The sequence below is a fragment of the Podarcis erhardii genome (genome assembly GCF_964252035.2).
Source record: "Podarcis erhardii genome assembly, chromosome: 3".
Lineage (NCBI taxonomy): Eukaryota > Metazoa > Chordata > Lepidosauria > Squamata > Lacertidae > Podarcis > Podarcis erhardii.
This window is the reverse complement of record NC_138507.1, coordinates 10,528,200-10,543,573: the sequence shown is the minus strand read 5'-3', so window position 1 is coordinate 10,543,573 and position 15,374 is coordinate 10,528,200.

Here is a 15,374-nt window from a genome sequence, read left to right as displayed (position 1 = left end):
TCCTGAGAACTTGAATTTGATAATACTGGAGCCCGTAGTTGTTTCTATCTGTGTGGGATGTAAATCAGTTATGCTAGAGCTATCTGCTGTGCTTCCCTCAAGTACTATATCATTCTTGAAAACAGCAGGAGATTGCAATAGGAAAATATTTTGAGTGCTCCACTTTTTTGATTATGGGTTTTCCCTTGTGAAACACTAATGGTTTTAGAAAGAAAAACCTATGAAAATATAGAAAGGGCCAGCAAGGGAGTTGGGGGAGAGTTTTTAAAGGAATACATGTGACCTCATTACAAAATGGAAAACTCCCTTTCCCCACATTCATTGAGCTACTTAGTTGACATTGACCACAATCTCATCAATCTGTTGATGGAACATGCCACTTAGTAAATTAGTACTGTCTGAAAAACCTTAATTGTAAGTCCACAAGGGGATGAGGTTAATCTAAGATCCCACCTCTTAAATGTCAAGTTACAACAATAAAAGGAACTACAAGAAATGGACAGATACACATATAATCATGTGGGAAATTGTACTGTTTGACGTCACTAATGGGTAATGATTCTAAAGACAGAAGGTAGCTGTGAGTAACCCCTTGAAAGGATATGTGGATTTTGCTTGCTAGTAGAAAAGCAGTTTAAAAACACTGATAGTAAATATAGAGGCAAATTTATTCTTTTCTGGCTGTAAGTGATATAGAAGCTAATCACTTTGGATTAAAAAATAAAATCAAGCAAAATCGTATTTTGCTTTTTGGTAGCAGAAGGGCTCTGTCAGAAGAAGGCTTTTGATTCAGTTGAAAATACCACTCATGGAAGGAGGCAAATTTTGGTTGATTCCTGTGTCCCTGATTTGTGCCACCCTCTAGCAGATTTTCAGAAGGTGCAAGAGGTGACAAAGAAGAATGATTGAAATTTGCTTCCTTTGCCCTCAACTGGCGGGACAAGGGTCGTATTCAACGTAGTGCTGAACAAAACATCGCCCTTGCACACCCTAAATATGTTTTGGGTTTTCTCCCAAGCCTTCAGAGCAGATCTGGGGTCAGTGTGGGGCAAATACGTGAGTAGCACTATTTAACTGAATACCCCCTTCAGTCTCTATCCAAGTAGCTGTTAACTTCCCCCGCTTTGAATGCATGCCCCTAGTACCAGATGTACTTCTGTAGTTACAAAGGTGAGCCCTTAAAAAAACCCCACACATAGTTGTTATCCTATCCCTAAGAAACGTAGAAAAAAACAGGATATATTTTTCCGAAAGTCTTCAAACTTACATGACCCTTTAAAAATTAGCTGATGAAGGCGAATACATCAAAACAGGGCCCTGTCAAGAGAAAATCTTGGTAACGAATTATTGTGTTATACATATCTTTATGAGTTTGAGTTTGTAATCTCTGTTAGAGTTTGTAATCTTTGTCAGAATACATACTTTTGAATGGATTGATTTTTGTTGCTATTGACGATTGATTTGTGAGTGGGGACAACTCCCACTATTGAAACTTAAATTGGCCAGAGTTCTTGGTGTGCTTTTTTTCTTGGTATATTTAATAACAAGAACTCCAACTTATTTAACCTTACAAAGTGAAACAAATATTATGTAATAAACTTTAGATGGGTTACACCAAATGCATGAAGTGTGACTCTTGGTATACATTCACACGGAGGGGAAAAGTTAACATGGAGGGGAGGGATTGTAAACAGTGAGATCTCTAGGTCCTTGCAAACAAACAACAGCAACAACAACAACCCTCCCTGCATCTGGTAAAGCACGAAGGTGTCAAGAACTCCCTTACTGATTTTTTTAAAGTGTTTTGGGAGCTCTCTTCAAAAAAATCCTCTTCTGGATTTTTCCCTTTAAAGTTTTAGGCAACAGAAGTTCAAGACTATTCCCTTCTATTCATCCACTTTGGGCACCGTAGTGAACCCCTTGCAGAGTTACATACCCAGCAGCCCTTTGCAAACTACAGTTCCCAGAATTCTTTGAGGGAAAGAAGGTGCTTTGAAGGTGCTTTAGAGGTACACTGTGTACCGCAACCTCGGGGAACAATCTCTCTTTTTCTGCTTCGTTTTCTGTCTCTTGCTTTGCTCTTCATCAGCCTTTTTGCACTTGTTCCTTTGTTTTCCATTGCTTCTCTACTTCGATCTGATGCGAGCCACCTTGTGGTTGTTTTTATTATTATTTAAAGGAGGAAATACAGTGCACAAATGTTTGAAATGAAACGAATTAGTTGCGTGTCGAGACCCTGCAGCCACCCCCTCGTTGGAAATAACTCACACAAGGACACGGATATTAGGTTTATGTTATTGGGCAAATTTGGGCCACAACTTTATTGAAATTACAGAATGTGAGCGGCATTGGCTTAGGCATTGATTGGACCTGACTACAGTGGTGCCTCGCAAGACGAAAAGAATCCGTTCCGCGAGTCTCTTCGTCTAGCGGTTTTTTCGTCTTGCGAAGCAAGCCCATTGACGGCTTGCCGGATTAGCGCTATTAGCGGTTTAGCGGCTTTTAGCGGCTTATCGGATAAGCAGATAAGCGGCTTAGAAAAGGGGGGGGGGAGGAAAAAACCCCCGCAGGAACTCGCAAGACATTTTCGTCTTGCGAAGCAAGCCCATAGGAAATTCGTTTTGCGAAGCACCTCCAAAACGGAAAACTCTTTCGTCTAGCGAGTTTTTCGTCTTGCGGGGCACCACTGTATATCTGACTCCTGCCCATTGTGCAGGAAGTCCAGTAAGGGCAAGCCACCGGCAGGGGGAGCCCTGTCGATGTGAACCAACTCAAGCTCCCCCTGGCGTTCCTGTCGGGGTCGTGTCAAGGCCTTAGCCCCCCAGCCGGGCTTCAGACTAGATCAACACCACCGGGTTCCTTTAATGGAATACCCTTAAGCATGGAGGGGCAGGTGATGGCCACACCTCCCCTCCCCCACACAAGGTCAAACAATGTCTAACCACAACCCTAACAAAGTTGTGACGATTGCTACGAGGTAGGCGAAAACCAAGTGGCCAGTGCCAATTTGCCAAGTGGAAAAATTCCTACCAGGCCCCTCAGACAAACAAGGTGACCAACTGAAGTCCATAGCAAGGCTATTGCCTAACCTGCAAAATAGGGAGGGAGGGAGGGAGGGAGATCGAGGAAGCGAGCTAAAGAAGAAGTCTGGCTCACTCCTCCGTTTAAACGGCCCCGGCCACGCCCCCCCCCCCGGCCAGCGGATTGGCTGGCTGGGGTCGGACGTGGCCGGGATCCCTCAGGCAATAGGGGACAGAGTCCCCTGCCCCCGGCGGGGAGTTAGTGGCTACGCAGTCCACCGCAACTCCTTCCCACTGGGAAGTGGAGCGGATTTGTACAGCATTCTTTTGATATATTTAAATAAACAAAGCCAAGGCGGGCATTAAAGTGAGAGAGCCTGTGTCTCTGTGTGTTTATATGTTTCAATGAACTCTTCAAGTGAAGCCCTTCTGGTCAATAATTAGAAGCACTACTTTTTTTAAAAAAAATCAGGCTCATCCATGTTTAAAATCGCCAAGGAAGTCCCATTCCATTCAATAGGAACCACTTCTGAGTAGATATTAGATAAGGGTAGATAAGGGCTGCAGTGTAAAAGTATGTATCTGAGTAGATAAGGGCTGCAATGTAAAAGAGTTACAAACTTCAAAAGTTAGTATTGTTTAAAAGCTTGGGGGAATATTCTTTATACATACATATGTAGTAGTGATGTATGGAAGTGAGAGCTGGACCATAAAGAAGGCTGATCGCCGAAGAACTGATGCTTTTGAATTATGGTGCTGGAGGAGACTCTTGAGAGTCCCATGGACTGCAAGAAGATCAAACCTATCCATTCTGAAGGAAATCAGCCCTGAGCGCTCACTGGAAGGACAGATCCTGAAGCTGAGGCTCCAGTACTTTGGCCACCTCCTGAGAAGAGAAGACTCCCTGGAAAAGACCCTGATGTTGGGAAAGATTGAGGGCACAAGGAGAAGGGGACGGCAGAGGACGAGATGGTTGGATAGTGTTCTCGAAGCTACCAACATGAGTTTGACCAAACTGCGGGAGGCAGTGGAAGACAGGAGTGCCTGGCGTGCTCTGGTCCATGGGGTCACAAAGAGTCGGACATGACTAAACGACTAAACAACAATATTTATCTGCATGGGTTCCTATGCCTTGCTCATAGGAAGGCTGATATGAAAGACTAAAATGCTTTCATTTATGACTCAAACCAGTGGCATCTTTTAGAATGCTCTGCGTAAAGGGAACACAATTTTAATTTGGGGTGGGGCAGAAATGGAGCAGTGGTGAAATGCTCGATGTTACTTCAGGCAACACTGCTTCAATAGACAATTGAGTTTTCTTGGTTTGGTAGACATTATTTTTAAATTTTTAATTAAATTTTAGCAATACAGAAAAAGAAAAAGAAATGCACCCTGCTGGTGCAAAGACATAAAAAAATAAGACTACTATTTACATATATATATATATATATATATATATATATATATATATCACACACACACACACACACACACACACACACACATAAATCCATCTCTCACCATCCACACCCTTTGACCCCCCCCACAACATCTCGACTTCCTTATCTTATAGATTCAATACTATCATTGAAATTTTAAAATCATTGAAATTTTTAAATTTGGTTTGGTAGACATTAATTAATCATTTTGCTGGCAGAGGTTGAGGTGAGGGCGAGACCTTCCTGATTTGATTTGATGGTTTTTTGGGGGAAGGTAATATGGCTAAGGAAGGGATGTGGGTGGCGCTGTGGGTTAAACCACAGAGCCTAGGACTTGCCATTCAGAAGGTCGGCGGTTCGAATCCCCACAATGGGGTGAGCTCCAGTTGCTCGGTCCCTGCTCCTGCCAACCTAGCAGTTCAAAAGCACGTCAAAGTGCAAGTAGATAAATAGGTACCACTCCGGTGGGAAGATAAAGGGCATTTCTGTGTGCTGCTCTGGTTCTCCAGAAGCGGCTTAGTGACCCGGAAGCTGTACGCCGGCTCCCTCGGCCAATAAAGCGAGATGAGTGCCGCAACTCCAGAGTCGGTCACGACTGGACCTAATGGTCAGGGGGTCCTACGTTTAATATGGCTAAGTAATATGCTCAGTAATATGGCTGAAAAGATGGAAGATAGGTCTGTAAGGCTAGGAGGAGGAAATAAAGTTTAAACTGGTGCTAGGGGAGGAGGAGAAAGAGATGGCAGGTTTGGATGAGACCCCTTCAAGGCTCTTCCACCTTCCGGATCCTCAGTTCCCAGGATGCCACACCGGCTCAGACAGGCGCTGGACAATTTATGTTGAGTGTCCTTGTAGGGGATTGCTGAGAGGCGAAATTAATGCAGAATAGTCAAAACTCAAACATGCATCGTCATCTAATAAGCAAGGCTGCAATCTTGACCCTTTTTACCTGACAGTAAGTCCAACTGAATTAAATGGAACTTGTTCCTGAGTAGACACTGTTAGGATTGTAGCATTATTTGTATTAGATACTGATACAATGCTTATTTATTTATTTATTTTTACAAAATTTAAAAACAAATGCTCAATTCTCCCTGGCCAGAAAACGGCAAGACAGGAGCAATTTTGCCTCTTGCTAAGCAATTGGGTGGAAGAATGTTTGCAAATAAAAACCACACACTTCCATTCCACCATAGCCTCCCGTGAGATTTACAGCAGAAGCATCTAGGAACTTTGGTCATAACTGGTTGGATTAATTTCAGAAGTTGACATTTGAGAATCCAGATCCTCAGTGCATGCCAGAAGATGCTCATTTGATCCTTGTACATCATGGCAAGGATGAACAAATGCTTGTTTATGGGAGCGCTAAAGGTAAAGGGACCCCTGACCTTTAGGTCCAGTAGTGGACGACTCTGGGGTTGTGCACTCATCTCACTCTATAGGCCGAGGGAGCGGGCGTTTGTCCACAGACAGCTTCCGGGTCATGTGGCCAGCATGACTAAGCTGCATCTGGCAAACCAGAGCAGCGCACGTAAACGCCGTTCACCTTCCTGCTGGAGAGGTACCTATTTATCTACTTGCACTTTGACGTGCTTTCGAACTGCTAGGTTGGCAGGAGCTGGGACCGAGCAATGGGAGCTCACCCCGTCATGGGGATTCAAACTGCCAACCTTCCGATCGGCAAGCCCTAGGCTCTGTGGTTTAGACCACAGCGCCACCCGCGTCTACTTTTTATGGGAGCACTACTTTTCAATTATTCTGAAAACAAAAAGCTGCCCTATCTGGCCAAAGGCAATAAAAGATTGGGATGTTCATGGATCCAGGTCTTCTGGGACACTTCTTGACTGTGCAGGCTTTGGGAGATATGCAAATTGTGCCCTCTCCTGCCAAAATAAGATCTAGATAATGTTTTGCGCAATGTCTCGTAACTTGACTGCTGTAATGCACCTCACATGGTGCTGCCCTCAGATATCTGCGCGTTAGCTTGTCTAGAATGCAGAGACAAAACATCTAAGTCAAGAAAACTGCATGCATTGCTATGCTACCAGAGTCCTTCTACTGGCTACCAGTTGGTTTGGAGAGGCTGTAATCCAGTCACTGGTTTTCACCTTTAGAGTCCACAAAGTTTAGGGCTGGAATGCCTGAAGGAACGCCTTCTTCCATATTTACCTCCCTGACTTTGGAAACCAGCAACTTGGGACTTCTCCCCACAGCCAGAAGTCAGAATGTTCCTACCCAGGTGCAGGGCTTTGTTTGTGGTAGCCCCTTGGCTGCCCTCCCATTAGAAATCTGTCACATCTGTGAGCTTGGTACTCTCAGATACATCATGAAGACTTTTCCTATAGCTCTTTGGAATTTGCTAAGCAATATTTACTCTGGCTAATACCAAGGTATGCTTGTTTTACGTTTTATGGCTTAAAAGTAAATAAATCCACAGATAGCATTCTACTTTAATTATGCTATGAAAGTGGGATGTAATTTATTTATTTTTAAATAACAAGTTAAAAAAGAAGAAGAGAACATGCTTTTTAAAATTGTGAACTTGGTAGTACAAAGAGCAAACAGCTGCCTGCCCTGCTGAATGATGTCAGGTGCAGGAAGGGTGGAAGGAGATGGAATCCTTTTCTGTACTTCTCATTCACATTCCTAAGCCCTGATGCGATGGGGCATCCAGTGAATGTGAAGGCTTTTTCACTCAAGCATGCTATTAATTCCTTGGGCCTATTGAATACATTTCATACTGTGTGAAACGTCTGGTAGTTCAAGTGACGCTGCGGACCAGTGGAGCAGAGAAAGTGAATTGCTTTTTTTCTCTTTTTCACTTTTAGCAGGGGGATTCCTTAACGGCCATGTAAGCAGAAGATGCCGTGGATCAGGCTTGGGTTTGAATTTGTTGAAGAAGGGTTACTAATCCAACATGCCTCCGGAAAAAAAACCCCTTTGAACATAGTATTAAATCGGGACTTTTCAAGCGGCTGAAACAAATTAACACCATTAAGAGAGTTCTGCTGCCGAAGCCTTGGCCCTGGGTGAAATTTTACGGGCTACTGTAAGTTCCAAGCTCTCTGCCGTGCATTTTCTGTGATGTCCTGATGCACATTTACAAAGGCCTGGGAATACAGGTACTGTGTGTGTGGACACCATTTTTAAAAGCCGTGTTTCAGATCGTATGTTTCTTTGCCAATCATGCGTAGGCTTTGCCAGTTCAAACCTCCATTCCAAGACATCAATAGAGGCAGAGGCAGCAGCAGGGCCAGACTCTGGGGTCATTGTGCAAGACAACCCTTCACATGTTTCATGGTTCGCTCAGAATGATTCACGGAGAAGGGCTTTGGTTCAGTGGTACAGCCCTCGCTTGACATGCAAGGAGGTCTCAGCCTCATTTGCTGGTATCTCTATCGTGTGGGAAATCGGGTCCACCGTTAAAGAGGGCACGTATTGCAGTGAGACCTGGAAAACCGACACCCTGTGTTATTGGTCAGCCACAACACCCAATTGGTAGGTCCCTCGAAGCTGGGTGCAATCTGGCCAATGGGATGCACTCCAAACCTATTTATACCCAGACATGTGACCCAGAGCTTCCTCTTTCGGTGCGTGCATCAGAACACCCGCCCACCTCTCCCTACTTTTAGGGCGTTGTGCTTGACTATGCCGTTGTGTGTCATCTGTCATTGGGACAGGGGCATGGCAGGAATTTTCCCCACTTGGCTGATTGGCTGTTGCCATTTGGGTTTCGCCTGCCGCGTAGCAAATCATCACAACTTGTAAGGTTGCGGATAGGCTCTGGTTCAGGTGATAGGGATGGGAGAAGGCTCTCGCCATCCCTATGTGAAGGGTATTCCGTTAAAGGAAACCAGGGACTCAATGGTTTGGTCAACCAGTACATTTCTGAGCACAATTCAAAGTGTTGGTGTTGACATTAAACAGCCTCGGCCCAGTATACCTGAAGGAGTGTCTCCACCCCCATCGTTCTGCCCGGATGCTGAGATTCAGCGCCGAAGGCCTTCTGGCGGTTCCCTCACTGCGAGAAGCAAAGCTACAGGGAACCAGGCAGAGGGCCTTCTCGGTAGTGGCACCTGCCCTGTGGAACGCCCTCCCATCAGATGTCAAAGAGATAAAGAACTACCTGACATTTAGAAGACATCTGAAGGCAGCCCTGTTCCGGGAAGCTTTTAATGTGTGACATTTTAATGTATTTTTAATCTTTGTTGGAAGCCGCCTGGAGTGGCTGGGGAAACCCAGCCAGATGGGTGGGGTACAAATAAATTATTATTATTAATAATAATAATCAACCCCTGAGAGGCGGTTGTGCCCGTGCCTGAGTCCAGGGGGACATTTGGGTGGCGGAGATAGCCTGTTCCTGGCTTTCCGCTTATCCAGGTGTTCATCCTTGGCTGACCTATGCTGGTGCCCTGGGTCAGCGCTACCTGCATGGCAGGGAGCTAGTCGAACCAGAGCCTATGCAACCATTCACTTTCTGTAGTCAATAAAGTTGTGGCCTAAATTCTGCCAAAAACCCAAACCAAAATTTGAGTCATATGTGAATTTCTTTAGGGGGGAGGTTTCTGGCTCTGAACACACAAGGACCGCTGCCTGAAACCCTGGTGAAAACAATCTCCAACCAGTGCTGCAGCCGCTGTATTATTAGGACCAGTCAAATACCCTTTTCTGCCTCTCCAATTCCACATACTGCCTGCCCCTTCCATCTTCCGCCTGACTAAGCTGCCTTACTCTGCCTAATGGCTACCAGTGGGTTTGGAGGCCTATAGACGATGGCAGTGGAGAGATTTCAGATGGCCATGTGCAACATTTCAGTTGTGAAGCACATGACTGGTATTTTCTTTTTCTCCATGTTACTCCATGCCTTAGAACGGCTTGTTCCTGATGCATCAGGGCAACAAACAAAAAAGTACTTTGCTAACTCTGAATAAAAAAGAAAGAAAAAATACTCTGGGCAAGACATGCAGCTTCTGATTTTAAGCTCATTTAAATCACAGCATGATTACAGGAGCAAAATAGAATTTGCTTCTCCTGTCCTGATGATAAACACATTTACTTGGAAATAAGAATAAGAATAAGAATACCTTTATTGTCAATGTACAACCTGTGTACAATGAAATTAACCAAGCCTGGCGCTGTGGGTTAAACCACAAAGCCTAGGACTTGCCGATCAGAAGGTCGGCGGTTCAAATCCCCACAACGGGGTAAGCTCCTGTTGCTCGGTCCCTGCTCCTGCCAACCTAGCAGTTCGAAAGCACATCAAAGTGCAAGTAGATAAATAGGTATCACTCCGGCGGGAAGGTAAACGGCGTTTCCGCGTGCTGCTCTGGTTCACCAGAAGCGGCTTAGTAATGCTGGCCACATGACCTGGAAGCTGTACGCCAGCTCCCTCGGCCAATAAAGCGAGATGAGCACCGTAACCCCAGAGGGGGCCAAGCCTGGACCTAATGGTCAGGGGTCTCTTTACCTTTACCCTCCCTCCCCCAAACACTCAATCTCATTGCACTCTGTGCTTGTCGCACAACACACTAACCCTGAAAGTCAGTTGCGCTATATTATTTTCTGTTCAGCAGCCTAACAGCCCATGATAGAAACTGTTTTTTAGCCAGTTGGTACGACTGATTATACTTCTATATCTCCTGCCCGAGGGTAGAAGATTAAAGAGGTGCTGGCCGGGGTGTGAATCGTCCCTGAGAATTTTCCTCGCTCTCCTAAGGCAACGATCCCTTGTCATCTAGCGGGCTCAGGGGACAGCCCATGATATCATGCGCTGTGTTCACCACCCTCTGTAGAGCTAGAGGTGTGCAGCAACAAGATGGTGTGCCTTGTATCTGTAGTGTTTGGGGGCAGCCTGATCTGTTTTGTTTCTGCTCTGTGTCATTCTGATTCAATAAATTCCCCCCTTCCAATACAGTGGTACCTCGGGTTAAGTACTTAATTCGTTCCGGAGGTCCGTACTTAACCTGAAACTGTTCTTAACCTGAAGCACCACTTTAGCTAATGGGGCCTCCTGCTGCCGCCGTGCCGCCAGAGCCCGATTTCTGTTCTCATCCTGAAGCAAAGTTCTTAACCTGAAGCACTATTTCTGGGTTAGCGGAGTCTGTAACCTGAAGTGTATTTAACCCGAAGCGTATGTAACCCGAGGTACCACTGTAAAATTGTTATTTCCCCAAATAGTAAAGAGTAACTGAGTACAAGTCTGGTTATATAATAGAATCCCCACAAAAACTTTACATTGAGTTTGTAGAGTCATTTCAAGCATATACTTAAGAAATCAATGGTTAATGTAGCCTCTCCACAAACAAGTTTGAGCAGTTGGTGGGAGAGAATTGTTAACTTGCATTATTCAGGCCCAAATTTGATCTGTTAGATCCGAAGTGCTCTTTCACCCCTGTTGACTATAATGTGGAATGTATCCTTTTTTTGACTTTCGTATAAGTGGATGAAATTTTCAGGCACAGAAGTCCCTCCAGAGTAGACTAAGCGTGCTAAATCTCAGGCAGATCCATCCCGTGGTTTTCATGTGGGAGACCTTTTGAAAAAGGAAAGTCTTTGATCCTATTTTAAAGCTTGTGCCCATCTCTACATCTGGGAGGAAACTCCACGGTTTAACAGAGGAAGGCAACTGCTCACCTCAAACCCAGGAAGAAAGAAGGACAGCTGATATTCCATATTATATATTATAACCAGGACAGCTGATATTCCATATTTATTATCTTACCCTTTCTCCACGAAACTTAAAAATGTGAATTTCAAGTTCCCATCCAGCCTAATTCTCTGGCTTACAGCCAGAAGGCCTCTTAGAAAGAATCAAATATTGAAAGGTGGGCTGGATAAAGAAAACAAGAATAAACCAAAGGTACAGAAAAAGATGACAAAAGAGAACAATCTGCTGCTTGACCAGCAATACTGCATTTCATAGATGTTTTCTCTGCCAAGAGAGAGTGTCAGGTCTTGACGGTTTCCTTCAATATTAAAAAGGCATGCCAAACCATTATTCCTCTTGCACTAGAAATGTCATCTATTCTGCCAGCCCTAAATGAGCCCAAGCTTTTCTGCAAGGCTGACACTCATATTCATAATAAATCTAGTGCAGCCTTTGCCAAACTGGTGCCCTCCATAAGCTTCAGACTACAACTCCCATTGGGACGCAGGTGGCGCTGTGGGTTAAACCACAGAGCCTAGGACTTGCCGATCAGAAGGTCGGTGGTTCGAATCCCCGCGACGGGGTGAGCTCTCGTTGCTCTGTCCCTGCTCCTGTCAACCTAGGTGTGATGGCCTGGGATTCCGATTCAGAGGATGAACCAGAGGAATCCCAGCCTGCACAGGAGTCCCCGCCTCCAGGGCCGGCTGAACTGGGGCAAGGCCTAGATGCTGAAGAGCCTGCACCTGTGGCAGAGCACCAGGAGCTGGCCCCAGGTGAAACCCTTCTGGCCCCAGAGGGGCTTGAGGACTCAGTGGCTACAGGTGAGCCTCCTCCAGGGCCCAGTAACCCTTCGGCCTCTCCTGATCTGCAGAGGCTTAGGGCAGAGAGGCGAAGGGAACTGGTTGCTCCCAGGAGGAGTGCTCGCCTTAAGGCCAGAGGAGGCGGGGCTCCTGGGGGCCGGGACCGCCCCTGGCCTTAGAAGAGGATAAAAGCCCAGTCAGCCCGGTCCCAGGTTGCGGGAGCAACATCGTTGTTGGCTTTGGACCTTCCTGTGTTCCTGATCCCTGCTCGGCCTCCTGTTCCTGACCATCCGGTGTTCCTGTACCCTGCTCGGCTTCCTGTTCCAGCGTTCCTGTTCCCCGCCCGGCTCTCTGCCTCGGACCTCGCCCCTCTTTGTGTGGACTCAGACTACGCTCATGGTACCTTTCCCCCGGGTCCAGCACACTAGCAGTTTGAAAGCACGTCAAAGTGCAAGTAGATAAATAGGTACCACTCTAGTGGGAAGGTAACGGCGGCGTTTCCGTGCGCTGCTCTGGTTCGCCAGAAGCAGCTTAGTATGCAGGCTCCCTCAGCCAATAAAGCGAGATGAGCGCCGCAACCCGAGTGTTGGCCACGATTGGACCTAATGGCCAGGAGTCCCTTTACTTTTACCTTTACAACTCCCATCAGCTCCATCCAACACAGTTTGCTGACTGGTGCTAATGGTTGTTGTAGTCCAAATCATCTGGTATACACCAGGATGAGAAAGGCTGGTCTAGTATATTTAGTATGGTTTTACAGAGGTATGCTTAATGGAAGGATACACTTTTTTTGTTTCCCTCCAGCCTTTGCCCTTCATCCTGATGAACAGTGAACCTTCTTCAGATCTGCAGGAGATTACTAATGTTCTTCCTGCATATGTTGGCAGAGGTTTTCTTGTTGATGTCAATGGATGCAAGATTGACGTCAATAGATTTTGGCTGGTCTTCTAGCCAAGTCTGGGTAATGTTATGATCATTCATTACAATGCCAGCTATGCAGGGTGAGACCAAGTAATCAAATCTCACACTTCAAAGTCAGTAGGGAGTACTAGTTCAGGTGATATTATTAATTCCTTCTACTTTGCATTTTCCCAATGGCTTTGCATAACTGGCGTTGTTCAGTGTTGGAGGGACGACTTCTGCGTAGGCTATTGATGAAAACAGGGCTATTTTCATAAGGAAACTATGTGATGATGTGATCTCAAGAGCCTGGGAGGGCAGATTAAAAATATCTGGATAAATGGGGAGTGTTAGATGGTATTCACACGGACACCGTCCTCAGAATTTAGAAAGCAAGATATTTAAGATATCAAGTTAATTGGCAGCTCGACCTGACAGAAAGAGCTTCCATTTCATACACAAAAGTAGAAGACCAATGTCTCCTCATAACCTTTTCTTTAAAAATATAAATAATAAAAAATCTCACAGTGAACACTGTTAAAAAAATAGATTTGATATTGCCCTGCAAACTGAAAACATTGTATCATGTCACTGTATTAAAGGTAAAGGTAACCCTGACCGTTAGGTCCAGTCGCGAACGAATCTGGGGTTGTGGCGCTCATCTCGCTCTACAGGCCGAGGGAGCCGGCCTTTGTCTGCAGACAGTTTCCAGGTCATGTGGCCAGCATGACTAAACCGCTTCTAGCAAACCAGAGCAGCGCCCGTAAACACGGTTTACCTTCCCGCCGGAGAAGTACCTATTTATCTACTTGCACTTTGATGTGCTTTTGAACTGCTAGGTGGGGACTGAACGGGGACTGAACAACGGGAGCTCACCCCGTAACGGGGATTCGAACCACCGACCTTCTGATCAGCAAGTCCTAGGCTCTGTGGTTTAGACCACAGTGCCACCCGCTGTATTATAGAAACCTAAACAGTAAGAAAGGTAAAGGACCCCTGGACGGTTAAGATCAGTCAAAGGCGACTATGGGGTTGCGGCGCTCATCTCACTTTCAGGCTGAGGGAGCTTGCGTTTGTCCACAGATAGCGTTCCAGGTCATGTGGCCAGCAGGGCTCAACCGCTTCTGGCACATTGGAACACCGTGACAGAAGCCAAAGTGCACGGAAACGCTATTTACGTTCCCGTTGCAGCTGTACCTACAGTATTTGTCTACTTGCACTGGCGTGCTTTCGAACTGCTAGGTTGGCAGGAGCTGGGACAGAGCAACGGGAGCTCACTCTGTTGTGGGGATTCTAACCGCCGACCTTCTGATCGGCAAGCCCAAGAGGCTCAGTGGTTTAGACTACAGAGCCACACGCATCCCAGAAACCTAAAGAATCCTGTGGCATATCAAAGATGATAATATTTTTGGCACCACACCACATCAGCGGCTCCTGCTAAGATTAAGCAATCTTCCAATAATTCCTAACAAGACTTAATGACAGAAAAATAAGAACGTAAACCAAATAGCAACAAAAACAATACATCTACACCAAAACAAATGTTGTCCCCCCCTCCAGCAATACCCCTAAATACGACTATCCACAGATCCAGATTCCAAACACAAAGTCCCTTCTACCAGATCTTTCAGAAACAGTCATGCAGCACCATGGGTAGGCAAATTAAGGCCTGGGGGCCAGATCCGGCCCAATCGCCTTCTAAATCCGGCCCACGGACAGTCCAGGAATCAGCGTGTTTTTACATGAGTAGAATGTGTCCTTTTATTTAAAATGAATCTCTGGGTTATTTGTGGGGCATAGGAATTCCTTCACCCCCCCCAATATAGTCCGGCCCTCTTCAAGGTCTGAGCGACAGTGGACTGGCCCCCTGCTGAACCCTGCACAACACGAATGTTTTTCACAGAATGATCTAGGGAAGTCTGAGATGACTATAGTGCTCTTCACTGTAGATTAAAGGGTATTTTCTCTCTCTTTCTCTCAGACAAAAGGCGAGGTATAAATAAATAAATAAATAAATAAATAAATAAATAAATAAATATAAATCTATAATGATGATGATGATGATAATGATATTCTTAAAAATGAAGAATTTTGCTTCCTCAAATTCCTCCCCCCCTTTAAAAATTTAATTGTAATAATAATTTTATTATTTATACGCCACCCATCTGACTGGATTGGCCCAGCCATTCTGGGCGGCTCCCAACAAAATATTAAAAACACAATAAAACCTCAAACGTTAAAAGCTTCAGGTGTCTTCTAAAAGTCGGATAGTTGTTTATTTCCTTGACATCTGATGGGAGGGCATTCCACAGGGCAGGTGCCACTACCAAGAAGGCCCTCTGCCTGGTTCCCTATTACTTCACTTCTTGTAGTGAGGGAACTGCTAGAAGGCCTTCAGAGCTTTTAAAGGTGAGAATACTTTGGGAAAGGCCATTGCTCAGGGCTGGAACATCTGCCTCGCATGTAGAAAGTCCCAGGTTCAGTCCCTGGTATCTTCAGATAAGGGTGAGAAAAGGCTTCTTTCTGAAACTCTGGAGAGCGGCTGTCAGTCAGTGTAGACTTCATTTAG